Genomic DNA, 20,788 nt, shown 5'->3' with positions numbered 1-20,788 from the left:
TTTCTGATCAACCAGCTGCAGATTGAAGGTTCCAACTACCCCACCTTGGATTTCAGATGCCAATGGAAAGTCCAGGTTGATACCTGTACTTTTAACTGTGTGCATGAGTGCGAAGTTGCTTCAGTCATGTCTGACTCTTTGTGACCCTGTGGACTGTAGCCCCCCAGGCTCCTCTGTCCATGGGATTCTCCAGACAAGACTACAGGAGTGAGTTGTCATGCCCTCCTCCGGGGGATCTTCCTGACGCAGAGATTGAACCCAGGTCTGCAACATTGCAGGCAGATTCTTTTACCATTTAAGCCACCAACTGACTGTCTCTAAAACAGAGGTTCCCTTGACCCCCTTTTCTGATTTGATTAACTTGCTAGAGCAGCTTACAGAACTCAGAGAAACAATTTACTTGCTAGATTACCAGCTTATTATAAAAAGATAATACTTAGGAGCAGTCAGGGATTCTCAAGTGGCACAGTGATAAAGAATCCATCTGCCAAAGCAGGAGACACAATAGACGCAGGCGCTATTCCTGGGTTGGGAAGATTCCCTGGAGTAGAAAATGGCAACCCACTCCAGTATTCTTGCTTGGAAAATTCCATGGTCAGAGAAGCCTGGTGGGCTACAGTCCATGGGGTTGCAAAGAGTCAGAATTGACTGAGCACACACACACATCCAGGTGGAAGAGATGCATATGGAAGGTAAGTGGGAAGGAGCGATGCAGAACTTCTATGCCCTCAAAAGGCAGATCACTCTCCCCAAATCTCTTCGTGTTCACCTACCCAGAAGTTCTCTGAATCCAATCCCTTTGGGTTTTCATGGAGGTTTTATTATATAGGCATAACTGATTAAATGGTCTTTGGCAACTGATTTAACCTCCAGTTCCTCTTCTCTTTTCAGGAGTGTGGGGTGAGACTGAAAGTTTCAATTCTCTAGTCTTGAGGCAACCAGCCCCCATCCCTAGGTAGAGTCTGAAGTTGCCTTATCAACACAACAAAAGACATCTTGCTCACTCTCAACCCTTAGGAAATTACAAAGATTTGGGGAGCTTAGGGTCAGGAATCATGATGAAGTCCAAATACATAGGAGAAGTATATTTTGGTTATCTGAATTAAAAAATATGTATTTCTTCTACATCACAGTATCATGAGCTTTTAGAAGAAAAACAAAGCAGTATATAAAGTGAAAGTTGGAATTCTCCAGGCAAGAATACTGGAGTGGGTTTTCATTCCCTTCTCCAGGGAATCTTCCCGACCCAGGGATTGCAGTGCAGGCAGATTCTTTACCGTCTTAGCCACCAGGGAAGCCCAAAATATTATATAGCAGATAAAGTACTTAATGGGTACTTGAATCAGAAATAGGTATATCAATTTCAGAAGAGTTCACTCTTTTATTCTGTAATGAAGGCTTTTATTTACATAAAATATTTTTTGATGTATAAAAATTCCATTTGACAATTATTTTTTCAGGAATATATTACTTGCCCTCTGTATTAGTCTGTGTCTTTTAAAGAAAATATTGATATTTCAAACAAGCCATCAGACACAAAAGAAATACAACAAGCAATTAGACACAAAAGAAATACAAGCAATTAGACACGAAAATGACAGACTGGCTGAAGCAGCAAAAGGAAGTACGTTAAGTAACCCAGATATTAGTAACTGTATAAAGCTGCTATCACTTTTAGAATGGAGGAAGAAAAATCACCCCAATTCATGATCACTGTGTAGTTGCGGGGCTGTAACTACAGACAGTGGAACCAGTTGAAGGAAACCAGGTGCTTATACTGCAATTGACATTGCAAGATCCCAAAGCTTGCAGCTATAGCTGCTGGATCCAGTGTTGAATGGCACTGTGCTCTAGGGGCATCTTAAATGCTTGCTGTCTTGATTACCTCCACAACAAAAACCTAGAGTCCATACTCCTGGGAGTGCCCAATGCATAGCCTACAAGAGAAAAGCAAAAGAAATGTATCTTGTGTCCTTTGACTTTATAACTTTCCAAGACCTCTCATTGCAGGAACAGGTAGCCAGCTAGAAAGATGGTGGCAGTGGCTGGGAAATGTAGTTTCCAGGCTTAAGGTCCCCATGAGATGGAATAGAGCACAGACCAATGGAAATGGACAAAAGAAAAACAGATAAGTGATGTCATGCCCTACATAGTGTACAACTGGTAAAGATATTTTCTTCTCTAAGTACTTTAAAGATATGAGTTAAAATAATAATTATATCTGTAATAGGGCTTCCTAGGCAGTGCTAATGATAAAGAACTTGCTTGCCAGTGCAGCACGTCATGAGAGGTGGGTTCAATCCCTGGATTGGGAAGATCTCCTGGAGGGGGAAATGGCAACCCACTCCAGTATTCCTGCCTGGGGAATCCCATGGACAGAGGGTCCTGGTGGGCTATAGTCCATGGGGTTGCAAGAGTCGGATATGAATAAAGTGATATGGCATATACCTGCAATATTATTTATTATTAGCATAATTATTTAATTCTTGTGCATTGAACATGATTTAATAGACAGTCTAGACTACATATATACATACAAATAATCTGTGATTAGAACTAGGGTCAAAGTCCTGTTACCTCAGGAAGCTGATGATTTCTTGACCTTCAAGGAACACAGATCCCAGTATGTGGTGGCTGTCTTATCCCGTTCTCATTACAGGGGCAGCTACTGCAGTTTCAGGGTCTGCTTTGACCACTGCTCATCCACCATCTGCAATATGAATCCTACTTTCTGGAGTAAGACCATTTATTTGCAGTTTCAAGGGCTACCCTCACTTCTGCCCAAGTAATCACAAATTTGGCGTTCCCAGTACACTTCTGTTGTAATAACTGTCCAGAAAAACTCATAGAACTCAGGAAAATAATATACTTATGAGAAGAATTTTATTAGCACACACACACACACAAAAGGATGTAAATGAGAACCAAACAAAAGAAGAGGTACATAGAATGAGGTCTGAGGAAGTTCCAAACTAGAAGCTTCCAGTGTCATCTCCAAGTGGAGTCAGAATGCATCACTGTCCCAGAACATCAACGTGTAGCAACATGCACAAAATATTGCCAATGAGATAGTTCCTAAAGCTTTGATGTCCAAAGTTCTCCTGGGATGTCATCACGTGAGCAAGACTGATTGAGTCAGAGGCTACGTCATTGAACTACACACTCTTTCCCCTCTGGAAGTCCAGTTGATATTACATGGCTTAAAGCCCCAACCCTCTAATGACATGGTCAGTCTCATTACCACAAACTATTTAGGCACTGTAAATAGCAAAATACTCTTATCACTCTGAAAATTCCAGGATACCTCTCAGGAACCAGGGGGAAAGACCAGCCAATTGTTTATTATACAGGATTCAGTTCAGTTCAGTTCAGTCGCTCAGTTGTGTTCAACTCTGTGACCCCATGGATGCAGCACGCCAGGCTCTCCTGTCCATCACCCAGAACTTGCTCAGACTCATGTCCATCGAGTTGGTGATGCCATCCAACCATCTCATTCTCTGTTGTCCCCTTCTCCTCCTGCTTTCAGTCTTTCCCAGCATCGGGCTGTTTTCCAAGGAGTCAGCGCTTCGCATAAGGTGGCCAAAGTATTGGAGTTTCATCTTCAGCATCAGTCCTTCCAATGAATATTTAGGACTGATTTCCCTTAGGATGGACTGGTTGGATCTCCTTGCAGTCCAAGGGACTCGAGTCTTCTCCAACACCACAGTACAAAAGCATCATTCTTTGGTGCTCACCCTTCTTTATGGTCCAATTCTCACATCCATACATGACTACTGGAAAATCCATATCTTTGATTAGAGGGAACTTTGTTGGCAAAGTAGTGTCTCTGCTTTTTAATATGCTGTCTAGGTTGGTCATAACTTTTCTTCCAAAGAGCAAGCGTCTTTTAATTTCATGGCTGCAGTCACTATCTGCAGTGATTTTGGAAACCAAGAAAATAAAGTCTGTTACTGTTTCCATTGTTTCTCCATCTATTTGCCATGAAGTGATGGGACCAGATGCCGTGGTTTTCAGTTTTGTAATGTTGAGTTTTAAGCCAGCTTTTTCACTCTCCTCTTTCACCTTCATCAGAGGTGCTTCAGTTCCTCTTCACTTTCTGCCATGAGGGTGGTGTCATCTGCATATCTGAGATTATTGATATCAGCTTGTGCTTCATCCAGCCCATCATTTGGCATGATGTATTCTTCATATAAGTTAAATAAGCAGGGTGACAATATATAGCCTTGACGTACTCCTTACCCGATTTGGAACCAGTCCATTGTTCCATGTCTGGTTCTAATTGTTGCTTCTTGACCTGCCTACAGACTTCTCAGAAGGCAGGTAAGGTGGTCTGGCATTCCCATCTCTTTAAGAATTTTCCAGTTTGTTGTGATCTACAAAGTCAAAGGCTTTAGTGTAGTCAATGAAGCAGAAGTAGACGTGTTTCTGGAATTCTCTTCCTTTTTCTATTCTCTGGTTCCTCTGCTTTCTCTAAAGCCAGCTTGAATGTCTGGAAGTTCTTGGTTCACATACTGTTGAAACCTAGCTTGGAGGATTTTCATCATTATTTACTAGTGTATTATACAGGACTAGTTTTATACAGCAATATATGTATATATATTATACATATAAGTACATATATAATATTTATATAGGTAATATATATTATATACATATGCTTTATATAGCATTATAAAGTATAACATTACTTTGCTAGCATTTTATACAGGACTAGATTAAGCCAATCCTTAACAAGATGGCAGACTCTTAGAATCTTCTTTTGTGTCAGCAGGTGAGATCTGAAATATTTCTGCCACAGAGCCAAACTGGCTTCCTGTCTCAGGGTTATTGGAGAAAGACTCTGCACCTCTGTGACTGCCAGTTTCAACCTGGACACACTCCATCTGCACCTAGGAGCAAAACTGTCTTTAACCCCAATAATTAAACTCTACTCAAGCATCCTATTATCTTGCCTTTGCCCATCCAGTTAGATCTCCTGGAAAATGACTGCAGCATGAATTTAGACGGAGTATCTTAATCTCTTTTAAACAATATGATTTGGAGCTGTGGTTACTTTCTACTCCGTCAGTTCACCATTTAAGACCCAACAGAACATATGTAGGTTATGACAGAATAAAGAATTAGATTTCGCACAAAAATTTATCATTAATATAAGCTTGCCAGGTGTTTTTGAGAGAAGGAATTAACCAAAAAAATATTCCCTAGTGGTACTGAATAGAAAAGAATCTTTCAAAATGAATTACAAAGTAGAGTCAGATCTGAAGATTTTCTTTGGTTGTTACTTTTTTAATTCCTAAGAAAATTGTTAAGCTGTATAAAATGTAAAAATGATTACTTCATTTGTTTTAGTAATCGTTTCACCTTTATGATTAGGTTGATTATAAAATTGTTAACCTGGCTTAATATTACCTACTATTGGCATAACAGTTTAGAAATATAATAATGCCAAATATAGAACTGAAAAATAGATTACCACTTCCTATCACCTTTGATAGAATAATGATAACTTAGATTTTTTCAGTGAAATTTTAACAGGGGGGCCTCTAATCAAATTATTGATCAAAGTTGTTTAGTTCCCTCTAGTAATAACATGCATCTATACTTTGCCACAGCCTTGGGGTAGACAGTATGTACTTTCCTAACCCTCAGCTTTGTGGCTTGCTTTGGTCAAAGATGCCAGCTGATGGAAAATAAGCAGGAGGACTGAAACGTGCTTGTATCTGGACATGCCTTGTCTGCACAGCCTGTTACCATGAGAAGAACTGACCCTGGAGAGTTAGAGCAGTAGCAGCTTGGACCCCAGAATCATCACGTATGGAGCAGATCTGAGTCTGCTGCTGCTGCTGCTAAGTCGCTTCAGTCGTGTCCGACTCTGTGTGACCCCATAGATGGCAGCCCACCAGGCTCCACCGTCCCTGGGATTCTCCAGGCAAGAACACTGGAGTGGGTTGCCATTGCCTTCAAGATCTGAGTCTAACTGGCAGCAAAGACTGAAAAACACCTGGACTCAATCCCCAGCATGGAAACAAGACCAGCTGAGCCCAGTCTAGTCAGTCAAGCCCTAGTTGACCTACAAACACACAAAAGAGAAGACATCATATTTTAAGCCACTGAATTTTGTGGAGTGACTTACTAAGTGGTATTATTGTGGCAATACTGGCTAATGCAGAAATTTGTATCTGGGAGTGGGATGCTGCCATAATAGATAATTGAAAAATATATATTTATATAAATGTATATTTATTATATTATTAAAATATTTTATTTTTATTTTATTAATATATTTGAAATATTTATTAACATAAATATTATGATCTATATTATTAATATATTTATTTATATTATATTTATATATTTATAAATATAAAATATACATATATTTATGACATTTACTTGGAGAATAAAGTGTCAGAGAGCAAAGAAATTTTGACAAGAGTCTGGAACACATCCAAACATTTGATGTCAAAACATTTGATAGAACTGTCACCCATAAGAACTCCAAATAAAGAAAAGAGGTATCTATTAAGCTCATAGCATTGGAAAAAATTTCCAGTCAGAAAGTTGAAAATATGCTGATTGTAACCAGATGTATTTGATAAGGTCCTATAATACTGAGAAGAGCTCAGAAAAGAACTCACTGGTGAGCAGGAGTAAATGATTGTTGCTTTAAGCCACTGAGTTTGGGGTGCTTTGCTACACAGTACTCTTGCCTGGAAAATCCCATGGACGGAGGAGCCTGGTAGGCTGTAGTCCATGGGGTCACAAAGAGTTGGACACTTATTGAGCGACTTCACTTTCACTTTTCACTTTCATGCATTGGAGAAGGAAATGGCAACCCACTCCAGTGTTCTTGCCTGAAGAATCCCAGGGATGGTGGAGCCTGGTGGGCTGCCATCTGTGGGGTCGCACAGAGTCAGACATGACTGAAGCCACTTAGCAGCAGCTACACAGTATTATTGAGGCAATAGTTGACAGATATAGAATCTAAAACCTACATTAGTTTTAATCCAAAATCCCTATGGTCTTCTTTCCATATATAAATATTGGCCAATCTCTGTGCTGAATGTTACAAGGATAAAAAAGAATTATTTATCTACAGAAATCTTGACATTTGTGGACAAGCATTATTTTCAGATGAAGTAATTTAAAATATTATATTTAATGAAAAGTTGGTTAATAATTTTAAAATATCAGCCATTTCATTTACAAATATATATTTCATGTATATTTTAAAAGGCTCTAGCATCCTTATACAAGACATTTTAAATATTGAAAAGTTGATGAAAACTCTGAATAATTCAATGATTAAATTATGTTATACTTACTAGTTTTGCCTGTCAGTGAGAGACTAATAAATATTCTTCTGTTTATTTTAATTGCTGGAGAATGTATCTCTGACCAAATTAAGACATCCCGGAGCTGAACTGAACCAATATGGCCAGTGTGATTAATCTGGTTTAAATCACTCCTGGAGTCTTAATTCTAGGAAGAGACCTCATAAATTCTAGCACAGTACCAGCCAGCAAGGTTGCAGTGCCAGGGTTAATGTTTACGCCTGGGTCCTGGCTCGGTCTATTTATCCCCAAATGAAGACCAACTAAAACCAGTCCAAACATGAGATGGGCTGCCAGAGTCGATTTCCAGCATTATAGTAACTTATACATATTTATTCACCTCCGTTGTCTAAGAAAGAGTATCTATATTCATAAAGGGCAAATCCTTGGCACACAATGATACTACAGAGCTGTAATATAATGAGAATATGAACACGAACATTGCGTGGCCAAGAAGTTCACATCTCGCAGAAACAACAACAAAGTCCACACCTTGTGTTTACTTAGGGAAAATGTGTGCATCATCTCGGTCTGTTTTTTTACCCTCCCTTCCTTTGGTATCCTATCCATCCAGAAAGAAAGATGAAGGTGCAACACGGACATAAACCAGAACAGAAGGGAAAAACCCTCACCATTACAGGAATCATATAGTAAAATTCAAATCTCCATTGGGTCAAACATTCCAAGTGTAGCATAAATATTTTAAAATATTTGCTCAGTGTATACATTCAACCCTGGAGAAGGGCATGGCAAGCCACTCCAGTATTCTTGCCTGGAGAACTCCTTGGGCAGAGGAGCCTGTGGGGCTACAGTCTATGGAGTCACAAAGAGTTGGACACGACTGAGCAACTTACACACACATACATTCAAACATATCCAAAAAATTTATCCAATAAAAATGATTTCTTTCCATAATGCAGGGCATAAAAAGCTGGTGCTCGGTGTCAACCTGGGGGGTGGGGAGGGGATGGAGGTGGGAGGGGGATTCAGGAGGGAGAGAATACATGTACGCCTATGGCTAATTCATACTGATGTATGGCAAAAACCATCACAACATTGTAAAGTAATTATCCTCCAATTAAAATAAATAAATTAATTAAAAAATTATTTCTTACTCTTCAGTGAGCTTTCCAGCCTGAGTCATGAGCCTGAGAGAGACATCTTAGCACATGCCAAAGATTTCTTTCTTTCTTTTGTAACTGGGAAAATAAGTCAGTTTCCACTGCTTAACTGGCCGATTGTTCCTTATGCCAAACCAGACATTGGGCTGTCATTTCCTTGAAAATGCAAGCTTTCTTAGTAATAAGGACTTTAAAAAATTTTCCACAAAAAGAGGCTTATTATTTTTCTTAGCTTCTGTTTTGTTTGCTAAAAAATGAAATATAAAGAAACATGCTATTTTTGTAATTTATTTATTTTAATTGTGGCTGTGCTGAGTCTTCGGTTGCTGAGTGGACTCTTCTCTAGTTGTGGCGAGTGGGGACTACTCTCTGGCTTCAGTGTCTAGTTTGGACGTCTCATTGTGGTGGCTTCTCTTGTTGTGAAACTCAGGTGCTCAGGCTTCAGTAGTTGTGGCTCACAGGCTTAGTTTTTCCATGGCACGTGGGATCCTGGACCAGGGATAAAACCTATGCCTCCTTCACTGGCAGGCAAATTCTCTACCACTGAGCCACTAGGGAAGTCCAAGAAACATACCATGTTTAAAGCTTCAGTTTAATTTGTTGGGTGATGATGGAGCTAAAATATGTGCTGTCAATATGAAGTCAGGAGGCATTTCTATATCAAAGAGACTAGGTGCTTGTAAGATAGTAAACTGAATGGAATTTTAGAGTAAAATTGGATTCTGTAGGATTCTCTTCATGGTTAAAAAAAAAAACACACACACACACAAAAACCCTTGTTAATACCCTCCAGATCAATGGAAATATTAAAACCAAGGTTATTGGCATTTATCAAATGCAATGAGACACACTGGCATCAGGGCTGAGGAATTATGGGCTACACTTGCCCTGGGAGTTCAAAGGCTACAGCAATAAGATTTTAGCATATTTCCCACAAACAGGGCAGTGGAATGAATGAATATTTAACCGGTGCCAAAACATCATATTGCACCTCCTGTACTTGAGGACTGAACCTGTCAGCTCCTAAACTGTGTGCATTTTCAAACAGAGCAGTTTACCATCTGAAAACCACCACATCACCCCCACTGTTACAGCAAATTGCTTCATAAATGTTACGTTAAAGGATAATGTTGTATTTTCAACCATATTTGGCAGACAAGAATTATGCATTTCATGTATGTTTTCTCATTGACCCAAGAGTGAAGAATGGAAACCACTGCTCACTTTTACAGACATACAAGAGTGGCTTTTTTTTTTTTTAAGTAAATGAATCCAGAGAGTTTATACTCCATTATTAGGAGAATCCAATGTCATCCCAAGAGAAACTGGTCAAGGTTTCTATGGTATTTCATATCTGCAAGACACAGCAGTATTTCCATCAGCTATTGATCAGTTCAGTTCAGTCACTCAGTCGTGTCCGACTCTTTGCGACCCCACGATTTGCAGCATGCCAGGCCTCCCTGTCCATTCCAACTCCCGGAGGTCACTCAGATTCACATCCATTGAATCAGTGATGCCATCCAGCCATCTCATCCTCTGTCGTCCCCTTCTCCTCCTGCCCCCAATCCCTCCCAGCATCAAGGTCTTTTCCAGTGAGTCAATCCTTCGCATGAGGTGGCCAAAGTACTGGAGTTTCAGCTTTAGCATCATTCCTTCCAAAGAAATCCCAGGGCTGATCTCCTTCAGAATAGACTGGTTGGATCTCCTTGCAGTCCAAGGGACTCTCTAGAGTCTTCTCCAACACCACAATTCAAAAGCATCAATTCTTTGGTGCTCAGCCTTCTTCACAGTCCAACTCTCACATCCATACATGACTACTGGAAAAACCATACTACCTCTAAAATTAAGACCAGGAACTCCACAGCTTAAGCAACTTTAGTGGGTTTGGAAATAACATTTGTTCACGTTCTTTATGTAATGTAATGGTTTGGGTAAATATAATATGTGAAATGAGCTCATTGTGGAATATGTTTCTACATGGCAGTAGCCAAGGTCAAGGGTTTGATGCCTGTTTGAGATTTCTCAAATTCCACTTCATTGGATTGGAGTGCTCTGCCCCAGTTTGGCTCAGAGATGATATTTTCTCTGGACTGGAATTATAAAGAAAGCAATTTAAAATGCCTGAACAGCGCCTGAGCCATGTCATGGGTTTACCATCAAGCAGGGCATTCACACAAGGCACCACCTCACTTCCTAACTGCTTGACTGGAGGCCTCATTCCCTTCCCAGCTATTAATATTCATGGGAATTTGTACCAAAGGTTTCAGGCAGAATGAAAAGTAACATACTGGAATATCACAGAATAACTTGAAATTTCTAAGCCCCAACTTTCCCTGGAATGTCCTTTACAAAATGATGACTCAGTTGTGTTCAGTTCAGTTCATTCGCTCAGTTGTGTCCGAATCTTTGCAACCCCATGAACTGCATCAGGCCAGGCTTCCCTGTCCATCACCAACTCCCGGAGTTTACCCAAACCCATGTCCATTGAGTCGGTGATGCCATCCAACCATATCATCCTCTGTCGTCCCCTTCTCCTCCTGCCCTCAATCTTTCCCAGCATCAGAGTCTTTTCAAATGAGTCAGCTCTTCGCATCAGGTGGCCAAAGAATTGGAGTTTCAGCTTCAAAATCAGTCCTACCAATGAACACCCAGGCCTGATCTCCTTTAGAGTGGACTGGTTGGATCTCCTTGCAGTCCAAGGGACTCTCAAGAGTCTTCTCCAGCCCCACAGTTGGAGTCGATTCTTCTGCGCTCAGCTTTCTTTATAGTCCAACACTCACATCCATAGATGACCACTGGAAAAACCATTGACTAGATGTTTATCAGTTGTGTTAATTTTTGGTTCAGTAAAAAATAAATAAATAAATAGAATTGTATGTCAGGAAGTCTGATACCAAAGGGCTTCCCAGGTGGCTCAGTGGTAAAGAATCTGCCTGCCAATGCAGGAGACATGGGTTTGATTCCTGGGTCAGGAAGATCCCCTGGAGAATGACAACCCACTATAGAATTCTTACCTGGGAAATCCCATGGACAGAGGAGCCTAGCAGACTGCACTCCATAGGGTTGCAAAAGAGTCAGATATGACTGTGACTAAACAACAACAACAGACACCAGATCATTTGATAATTCAACCAATTTTTATATTTATGAATGTTCACTATATGCTTGTCACAGTGGTAATCAACAGAATATAGAAGAAGTTAAAGTTTTTGTTCTTACAAAGTCTACAGTCTAGTAGTAGAACTAAATGGATACTTCATTTTGGCAAGTAAGAACTTTCCCAGTCTGCAAATGCTATCAGTAAAGTGGAAGGATTAAGGTAACTGATTTTTGTGGCTGTGCATTTTATGATTTGGTGTTAGAAATATATCTCACAAGTCAAATATTTTCAAGATATACAATGTACAGAGCACTGTACTTTGCTCTTTGCATGCATGCGGCCTTTTAATTCCCACAAGACCACAATGAAGAACACTACTGCCTGCTGCTGCAGAGAGCAGTAGGCACCAGAACAAGGTCACACGGCTGGTTAGTGGCAGACCCAGAACTGGGACTCCAGTCTGTCTACAACTGATATACAAGCCACCTCAGAGTAAGAGTAAACTAAAATGGTCCATCAGGGATGTGATTAAAGTGGAATCATAGCCTACTTCGATAGCCTACTTCAACTCTTTGTGACCCTGTAGACTGTGGCCTGCCAGGCTCTTCTGTCCATGGGATTCTCCAGGCAGGAATGCTGGAATGGATTGCCATGGCCTCCTCTAGGGGATATTCCCGACCCAGGGATCGAGCCCACATCTCTTGCATCTCTTGCACTGGCAGGCGGCTACTTTACCACTTGGAGAAGGAAATGGCAACACACTCCAGTATTTTTGCCTGGAGAATTCCATGGATAGAGGAGCCTGGCAGGCTATAGTCCATGGGGTCGCAAAGAGTCAGACATGACTGAGTGACTATCACTCACATAGCCTACAAGATAAAAAGTCATGACACATTTTCGTGATGAAACTGATATGCTGAGGGGAAGATCGAGCAGAGTCATTTCTAGATCACATCTGCTTAGAGATTAAGTACAGATATGCACTATCATAATTTATAATTTATATTTTTCTTATTAAATAGTAATCAAGAGAAGAACGTGAGCTGGAATGTGGTGGCTGGAATGGGACTCGTAAAACATGCTATTTGTCTGTATGCACTTACTGTTGGCTGGCTAGAGTAGAAACCATTTAACAATCCACAGAGATCGCAGCATGGTGTCCTGGAAAGAGCTTGGCCCTGGGAACCCGACTCTTGCCAATGACTCTGCATGGCACTGGGAACTCATTTCCTTTAACTAGGATTCAGTGTTTCTATCTGTAAGATGAGTCCAATGGATCTGGTTCAGTTTTTAGCTTTTGTGACAGTTTCCAAAGGAATTAAGCTCCATGATGTTGACAGTCTGACTTTAGAAGTAGAAAGCCCAATGTCTGCTAAATACATATACTGACTGATCTTTGGCCTTTGTTGGAAACTCTTTTCCTTTCTCTAGCCCTCATCTAAACACACGCAGGTATACACCTTCTCCTTCTTCTCATCTCACTCGTCCTCCTCCTTCTTCCTCTTCTTTATCTCCATCCTTCCATCCCTTTCTCTGACTGTCATCTACCTGACTAATCCCTAGTCATTTTTTTCAGATCTTAACTTGGAAATTACTGTTTGGGGAAGCTTTTACTGTCTCTCAAAGTCTTAGCTATGTGTCTACCTTTTGTTGCTGTTCAGCCGCTAAGTTGTGTCCTACTTTTTGTGACCCCATGGACTGCAGCATGTCAGGCTTCCCTATTCTTCACCATCTCCTGGAGTTTGCTCAAACTCATGTCTATTGAGTCAGTGAAACCAACCAACCATCTCATCCTCTGTCACCCACTTCCCCTCCTGCCTTCAATCTTTCCCAGCATCAGGGTCTTTTCCAATGAACTGGCTCTTCTCATCAGGTGGCCAAAGTATTGGAGCTTCATCTTCAACATCTGTCCTTCCAATGAATATCACGGTTGATTTCCTTTAGGATGGACTGGTTTGATCTCCTTGCTGTCCAAGGGACTCTCAAGAGTCTTCTCTAGCACCATAGTTTGAAAGCATCAATTCTTGGTACTCAACCTTCTTTATGGTCCAACTCTCATATCTGTAGATAACTACTGGAAAAAAACAGCTTTGACTATACAGACCTTTGCCAGCAAAGTGATGTCCGACTACCAATATCTATAAAATTATTGTGTACTTCCTTTGTCACTGAGTTGTTTTCAGGGTTAGAGTATATAATATGTACAGTGCTTGGATCTATGCTTAGCATATTAAAGTACTCAATAGCTAACATCATCATCACCACCATCATAATCCTTACTGAACTTATGGCACTCTTTTTTATTAGTCTCTTTCATCCTCTGTGTCATTTACTAAGTGTTAGCTTTGAGAGGGCTGGGACCATAAAGTTTGGCTTACTATATCATCAGCAACTTAGCACTGTGAGTGACAAGAGTAGGTAAATGTATCCTAATTACTTGATGCTAAATAACACATAGCAATTTACATAAGGATCATTCATGCAACAAAGCAAGTTGAGTCTTTAAGCATATTCTAGTGGAACAGACAATGCTATTTAAAATAACGTGATCTTATGAGGTCAGGAATAAAGCTTTGAATTAAGTTTTATGGAGGACATAGAAAAAGAAGTAACTGATCTTGCCTGGGGGATGAAGTACACTTGAGCTGAGCTCTGAAGAACCAGAGTGATCTAATACAGTAGAGATGCGAGGGAGGAATTATGTCATATATGAAAAAAATGGTATAAATAAAAAGATAAGGTGGGAAACTGCATAGTGGATTTGTACCATTGACTTATTAGATCCTCGGGACAGTGCAGCTCAGGTAAAGAAGAGGTTTATTAGAGAGTAAAGAGAGATGAGAATGGGAAGAAGGTTAAGACTTTAGATGTCTTAAATTTTATGCTGTTATATGGTGATATGATGCTTTCAAAAAGCTTTTCCTCAACTCTTAGTCACTGCTCAACAACCCGCAATCTGTAATCTTGCATCTTATTGAAAAGCTTTCACCTAAATATTCACCTAAATGCTAAGCATTCACCCAAATATTCAATTGGATCCTGTTTTGACTTTCCCTCTAACATTTCCTCTTCTCCACCTCCCACCCTTGTCCAATCGATGACAGATCCTGTTAATTTTACTTCCAGAACTGCTCTCAAATTCAAAGCATCATATCCATTCTTTCTGCCACTAACTAAATTCAGATTATTAAAATATTTTCTACCTGATTTCGTACTCACATTGTGGCCAGTCACTTCTGAAACACTGAACATTGATCTGCTCCATTAAGCTTCTATTTTAAACTTATTTAATTTGCCAGAACCACTATTAATTCTAACTTTAATATTTTGCATGTTCATTTTGGCAGTACATATACTAAAGTTGGAATGATACATAGGAGATTACCATGGCCCCTGTGCAAGGATGATGCAAACTTGTGAAACACTAAAAGAATAACAATAACATTCTGTGAGAAGAAACGACTTTAGCAATGTTCTGCATGTTAAAAGACTCTGTATTTTCTTTTTATATGACTCTAATTTTTAAGAGGTTAATTAGTGAGGTCATAAGCAGTGGCTAAGTTATCTTAGATCTGGTGAATAAAATTAACCTTCTATGAAAAACATTTTAAAGGTTTGCATGAACAATGTAGAAAAAATATCCTCACAAATAAAGTTTTCTATAAAAAAGTTACAAGTCTCCAGGTTACAAACCAGTATTCTTTTAATCTATTTATACAATCTATTTATTATTACAGAAAGCTCTTTTCTTAAAAGACACAACTTGGAAATTCACTTTCTGATAAGATCCAAAATAAATATCAATTATTTTCTTAGAGGTTGCAAAATCATGCTTTTCTCATTTATCATTACATTAACATATTTCAGTGAGACTTCTTCATAGAGAACTTTTCTTCATTAGCTAGGACTCTTTGGTCATCTTCAATTTAGCTCATAAAGGGGAAGCAAGACAAGTTTTTTTATTCTTAGCCTTTTGCTTTTACATAAAGTGGTTAATGAATTAAATTTTGTTTTGTTGGTTCTCTCTCATACATTATGAACTTTTGGATTTTTACATAATGAAAGTTTCAGTAGCATTCATTATTCTTATTGATGTTCAAATGTCACTGTCCTTAGCTACTCATATCTTCTTCATTTTAGTGTCTATTTATGGCCTTTCAACATAACTCACATTCTTTGATGGCCTGTAGTTTGGCTACTTGTGCAGACTCAGAACAACAAATAACAGATTCTGGACCCAGACTGACCAAGTTCCGTATACTTGATCTCCGCCTATCAAGCTGTGTATTCCTGAGTATCAGTTTACCTTTCTGTGCCTTGGTAACCTTGTCATTCAATGGCAATATTAATAATATAATATGAATAACATAAAAATATAAAACACCACATTACTATAATTATATAGCTACAATTGTAACAATCCTAATCCTATGCAGTAGGATTTAAAAGAATATGAATATATATAAATAATATATACATATATATTTTATATGTTTATATATATAAAACAGTGTCTGGCTTATGAATTGGAAATTCTGGTTAAATGTTTTCATTATATTGTTTTTATAATATTAATAACATTCCATGGTAGCAAGAAAACAGGTAGTACTACTTCAGATTTATAATTAAAATATTTTTTAAAGATGTGTATAGACATATATATGTTAATGTGAATATTTGCTAATAATAATGTAATATAATAATGGGGCTTTGAGCAAAATCAAACAATCAAAAATACTTTGTAAATAAAAAGAGACAATGAAATGCAAAATTAAAGAGATATTCTTTGATCTGTGATAGTTTAAATGCAGATGTACTTAAAAGTAGGAAGTTAAGCTCTAGAGGCCCTTTGCAAGGCTATAATTCCATAATACAAAAAACAAGTGTTCCCAGGTTTGAGATCTATGCATGCATATTTTCTATTAAGATATACATAGAAAAAGAAAGTTAGGTAGACATATACTGCAATTCAGATTTGCCTACTTACAGATGGTAACATTCTGTGCAATAATAATGCTCTCAAAACCATTTGCAAATTTGTCCAGCAACAACTCTGCCTTTAATGATGAAGTTTCCACAGTGGCAGATGGCAGAGTGAGCAGTGAAGGATGCTGCCGACCCACCAGGGTTATGTCTGTCACTAAAGCGATCTGGCTCCAAAAGCCAAAGTCTGTTGAGGTCACACTGGTTATTGCTCCATTGGAATGACTTGATTGATCACATTTGTGGTTATTCCATAAATGTTGACCTTTTTGAAGGGGTCCTGGCAGTCTCATCCTGCCTTTGAAAAGTGATATAGAGGAACACAGTGTCTGTAGTCTATCGACATATTAGAGAAACAAAGGGGCACTCTATGAAACTTAGAAAAAAAGATACATTCACTAACATTGCTGTTCCCTCTTTGTGTCTGAATGGTTAGATAGTCCACAGGAACAGCATAATACTATTTTTAATATCCATATCACATTTAGGAAGATAAGAATAAAATGGAACAAGATAAGAAAATACATTATTTAATGAATTTTAAAAGCCCAGCAAGGATTACTATTATAGTAGAAGCTTGTAAACATAAATTGAGATCCAGTTATTCTTTAAACACCTAAAGTTGGCAGGTAGTACAGATAAAAGAAAATATATAAACAAACTTCAGTATCCATGTGCACCCTTAGGACATGTTGAAAAAAAATTATATACTATTCTATGGGAAATTTATCATAGTATGATAAATACTGCTTTTGAAGTGTAATGTATTGAATTTGCCAAGTTTCATTTATACTGACATATTGCTGGATTAACTTATCAGTAGTGAGTATACCTTTTAAAATTGAATTTACTATCTGATTATGCCTTAGGCACTGGAAGGAACAAAGTGCATCCCTCCTCCCTCATTTACTGAACAGTAACATAGAAAAATTACATAAAAATATTAATTCTCTTAGGACACTGATGAAAATGAGAAGCATAAAATTGCTCACTAAATTAATAACAATAATCATTTATAATTACTTGTTCTACTCCAAGCCTTCTTAGAACTTTACATGTATCACGACTTTTTTTTTTTGACAACCATGAGACTTATTTACAGATTCCATGAGGCAAGCTACTGACATGCTGAACCAATGATAGCTGTGTGCTAAATTTTCAGGGAATTTCACAGAACTAGAAAAAATACTCCTGAAGTTTATACGGAATCACAAAAGAGCCAGAATTTCCAAAGTTGTATTAAGGAAAAAAGAACAAAGCTGGCAACATAACATTCCTAGGCTTTAGACAATACCACAAAGCTACCATGATCAAAACAGCAGTGTATTAGCACAACAGACATATGGGTTAATGCAACAGAATAGTGAGCTCAGAAATAAACACACACCTACACTCAGTTAATCTTTGACAAAGGAAGCAAGAATAGAAAATGGAGAAAAAGTCTCTTCAGCAAGTGGTGTTGGGAAAGCTGGACAGCTACACGTAAATCAATGAAGTTAGAACACTCTTTCACACCATGCACAAAAATAAGCTCAAAAAGGCTTAAAGACAGGGCACCTATTTTATAAAAACTCCTAGAAGATAATATATGCAAAACATTCTCTGACATAAATTGTAGAAATGTTTTCTTAAGTAAGTTTCCCAAGGCAATAGAAATAAAAGCAAAAACAAACAAATGGAACTTTAATCCAATTTATAAGCTTTTGCACAACACAGGAGATCATAAACAAAACAAAAAGACAACCTATGGATTGGGAGAAAATATTTGTAAATGATGTGACTGACAGGGTTTAATTTCCAAAATATACAAACAGCTCATACAACTCAATAACAAAATTAAAAAAGAAAAACAATCATAAACTGGGAAGAAGACCTAAACAGACATACGATAGGCACGTGAAAGGATGCTCAACATTGCTAATGATCAGAGAAATACAAACCAAATCTACAGTGAGGTATTACCCAACATCAGTCAGAATGGCCATCATTAAAAAGCCCACAAACAATAAATGCTGGTGAGGGTGTGGAGAGAAAGGAATCCTCCTACACTGTTGGTAGAATGTAAATTAATACAGCCAGTATGAAGAACAGTATGGAAGTTCCTTTAGAAAAGTTTAAAAAGTTGTCATATGATCCAGCAATCCTACTTTTGGGCATATAACTGGAGAAAACTCTAATTAGAAAAGGTACATGCACCTCTACTCTGACTATTTACAATAGTCAAGACATGGACAAATTTCCATCGACAGATAAATGGATAAAGAAAATAGAATATATACATATTACATATGGAATACTGCTCAGCCATAAAAAGATGAAATAACGCTAATTGCAGTAACATGGATGGACCTATAGGCTATTACACCAAGTGAAGTAAGTGAGAAAGAGGGAAACAAATATCACATGATATCACTTATATGTCAAATCTAAAATTTGATACAAATGAACTTATTTATGGAAGAGAAGCAGACTCATACACATTAGAAAACAAACTTATGATACCAAAGGGGAAAGCGGAGGAGGCATAAAATAAGAGTTTGGGATTAGCAGATACAAACTACTATATACGAAACAGAAAAACAACAAGGTCCTGATGTAAATAGCCCAGGGAACAACAACAAAAATGTAGTAAAATTAATTTTCAGGAAATTTGCAAGCTACTTTTAAACACAGCCAGTATTAAAAATTAAACTTTATAAACTTACAAAGACATAAGTCATATTAAATACAAAGGTAATAAGTACTCAAAACTCATCCTATGTTAATTATTTTGTTAATTTCATTATTATCTTGGTTCTTGAGGTTTTTTTGCACGTGTTGTTCATGCATGCATATGTATGGATTTCTATACAATGGTGTGCTAGCGTGCATTTTTTTCCTCACTCTGTGTTCAGCAATGCTATGCTATACATTAAGCTTGAAATCAGCCACAGTGGGAGTAATCATACCACGGAAATTGCAAATGCTATAAATCATGGCTCTCCCACTCCAAGAGCCATAATTACTAGCGTACTACTATGTGTGCATACATGCAAAGTCACTTCAGTCATGTCTGACTCTTTGTGAACCACTAGACTACAGCCCATCAGGCTCCTCTGTCCATGAGATTCTCTAGGCAAGAATACTGGAGTGGGTTGCCATTTATGCTCCAGGGGATCTTCCTGACCCAGGGATTGAACCCATGTCTCTTACATCTCCTGTACTGGCAGGTAAGTGCCACCCGGGAAGCCCACTACTATGTGAGATGTGTCTTTCTGACTTCAAGATACATTATTCAGTAAGCCATGCTATCTAGTTTTGAATGGTCGGAAGTATTATATAGCATTATATTTTAACATAAGTATATATCACTAAATGATCATAATCCTACACCATGCAGTTGACTCCCTGTACCACTTCCACTCATTCCCCTAGTTCCCCTCCTCTTTGGTAACCACAATCACTGCAGATGGTGACTGCAGCCATGAAATTAAAAGACACTTGCTCCTTGGAAGAAAAGTTATGACCAACCTAGATAGCATTTTCAAAAGCAGAGACATTACTTTGCCAACAAATGTCCGTCTAGTCAAGGCTATGGTTTTCCCAGTGGTCATATATGAATGCAAGAGTTGGACTGTGAAGAAGGCTGAGCGCTGAAGAATTGATGCTTTTGAAGTGTGGTGTTGGAGAAGACTCTTGAGAGTCCCTTGGACTGCAAGGAGATCCAACCAGTCCATTCTGAAGGAGATCAACTCTGGGTATTCTTTGGAAGGAATGAAGCTAAAGCTGAAACTCCAGTACTTTGGCCACCTCATGCAAAGAGTTGACTTATTGGAAAGACTCTGATGCTGGGAGGGATTGGGGGCAGGAGGAAAAGGGGACGACAGAGGATGAGATGGCTGGATGGCATCACTGACTCGACGGACGTGAGTCTGAGTGAACTCCGGGAGTTGGTGATGGACAGGGAGGCCTGGCGTGCTGCAATTCATGGGGTCACAAAGAGTCGGACATGAGTGAGCAACTGAACTGAACTGAACCGAATGCCCTCAAGCTTCATCCACATTGTTGCTTCCACATCTTGGACATTGTAACAATGCTACAATGAACATAGTGGTGCATATATCTTTTCAAATTAGCATTGTTGTCTTTGTCAGATAAATTCTCAGAAGAAAGATTGTTGGGTCATGTCATAGTTTCATTTTTAAGTTTTGAGGACTCTCTATACTATTGACTGCACCAATTTAGAGTCCCTCGAACAATGTAAGAGGGTT

The sequence above is a fragment of the Capra hircus genome, chromosome 6 (assembly GCF_001704415.2).
Source record: "Capra hircus breed San Clemente chromosome 6, ASM170441v1, whole genome shotgun sequence".
Lineage (NCBI taxonomy): Eukaryota > Metazoa > Chordata > Mammalia > Artiodactyla > Bovidae > Capra > Capra hircus.
This window is presented reverse-complemented; position numbering follows the sequence as displayed.